Source organism: Schistocerca serialis, chromosome 4 (genome assembly GCF_023864345.2).
Source record: "Schistocerca serialis cubense isolate TAMUIC-IGC-003099 chromosome 4, iqSchSeri2.2, whole genome shotgun sequence".
Lineage (NCBI taxonomy): Eukaryota > Metazoa > Arthropoda > Insecta > Orthoptera > Acrididae > Schistocerca > Schistocerca serialis.
In genome coordinates this window covers 806,077,147-806,079,352 of record NC_064641.1, presented here as the reverse complement: position 1 = coordinate 806,079,352, position 2,206 = coordinate 806,077,147, and the positions used below count along the sequence as shown (strand labels likewise).

Sequence of the window (2,206 nt, the reverse complement as noted above, 5' to 3'; positions counted from 1 at the left end):
TATTACTATTACAGTGCAGCTTTGCTTTCACAGTACGACAGTACAAGTTTCATTAAGACAGTTCATTTATTATTACAGCTCAGAGCTTACAATCTGAAACAGAGCATGAATCATTTATTATTACCATTGCAATTTCGGCCTCGTCAAAATGTAGCCTTTTGACTGCGAGAGTCCCACAAGATCCGATGAATAAGAGACGTATTACATCGTAAAATGTTGTTAAATATGTGCTCTATTGTCAATGCTACCATCGTTCTAATAATCATTTTTGTGTTAGATTATTAGAGCGATGGTAACATTGACAATACAGCATATATTTAACAACATTTTACGATGTAATACGTGTCTTATTCATCGGATCTTGTGGGACTCTCGCAGTCAAAAGGCTACATTTTGACGAAGACATCTGCTCATGTCAGATAGTCTTATATTCTGATGAAAATGGCCCTAAGGCCGAAATTGCCATCTTAATAATAAATATTTCATACAGTCAATGGCGACTATGATGTCTTTTAAGAAATATTATATGACTGTGAATCCCAACCATGATAAGTCAAAGAAAAAGAGTTTTTAAGTCGATATTTCTATTATTTAAAAAGAACTTTCAAATTGCTGCGGCTTATCTGAACGTTAATCCATACGGTTGCTAGATACTAAATTTCGCCTCACAGGTTGGTGGAAACCAACGAATGAATTGAAAATCGTATTTAGGAGTCGGAAAAACAAACATTTCCTTTGAATTTGGAAGAACGGATTTGCTAGGTTACGTCTTATGATATTATCGGAAAAGATTAACATGAGGGAAGTGCGTGTGAATAAAGAAGAAACGGAAACATCGGAAGTGCTACTGATATCAAACTTGGAAAAATGGATGCTAAAAACGATGCAAGGAGAATTAGAGGACAACAGGCAGTCGCCAACGAAGTTATTAGAGACGGAGCACAATTTCGAAGCAGGGAAGGATGGCGAAAGAAAATGGCGTTGCTCTTTCAAAGAAGCAATCCCATCATTTGCCTTACATGATTTAGGGAAATCACGGCAACCTCATAAAGCTTCATGGCCGGCCGGGGAGCCGAACCGTCGCGATCCCGAAGACGAGGCTAGTCTACTGGCCACTGCGCCATCTCACCGGATGGGATGCTAAGAATTTCTTTTTGCCAGTGAAATAAGGATTTGTAGACACCCTTCTCAGTTTCTGTGGGCCTAACTGATCCAACCCTATGGAGATATGAGACGAGTCGTTTAATACTGATTGTAGGAAGAACAACAAAGAAAAAACGAAGCACTATATGAATATAAGAGATATGCAGGCATTAATAAAACAAGTAACAGAATGAAATGAAAGGCTCTAATCGAGATTGACATATTACTGCAGAGAACAAAATGATGGGCCACAAGATGGTTTATGCACTTAAGTTTAAAAATCTGTGGTCTGTGCCCTATATTTTTCTATTGTGCTGAAAGCCTACTGACAAAGAAACTGAAGAATAATTCATATATTTCTATGCAATGATTACAAAACTGTAATCGGAGTGAAAATTGATTTTTATTTTTCACTTCGTCTGTACTTTCGTTACTTGCATTAGTTTTCTATAATTATGAATCCTATTCCGTGTATGTGCCAACGGCATTGCCGCAGTGGGTACACCGGTTCCCGTGAGATCACCGAAGTTAAGCGCTGTCGGGCGTGGTTAGCACTTGGATGGGTGACCATCCAGGCCGCCATGCGCTGTTGCCTTTTTTCGGGGTGCACTCCGCCTCGCGATGCTAATTGAGGAGGTACTCGACCGAATAGTAGCGACCTCGGTCAAAAATACCATCGTAAGGACCGGGAGAGTGGTATGTTGACCCCACGTCCCTCCGCTTTCTCCTCTGCGGATGACACTGCGGTCGAATGGTCCCGATGGGCCACTTGTGGTCTGTAGACGGAGTGGATTATTTGTATGTAATGTCATAGCACCCACAGAGTTTTGAGATACCTGAATCGCAGTTAGACGTATTTGAACTGGCAAAGGGCATTGTACATTTCTGGCCTAATGTTGTTTTGCACACAGTGAGGCTAATTATGATAGAACATGGAAGATATATCGGAACAGGAGGGAATATACACGGCCAAACACCTTGATAAGTTGCTTTCTTCTAGTCTCTAGAAAGTTACTGTAATCACAGGATAGGAGAATATATACAAGGCCAAACAGCTTGACAC

The 2,206-nt window shown here is 40.4% G+C and overlaps 1 pseudogene; it reads left to right on the top strand.

The window, feature by feature from the left end:
• Positions 1 to 1,620: 1,620 nt before the first annotated feature.
• Positions 1,621 to 1,738, top strand: LOC126476071 (5S ribosomal RNA; annotated as a pseudogene).
• Positions 1,739 to 2,206: the final 468 nt, after the last annotated feature.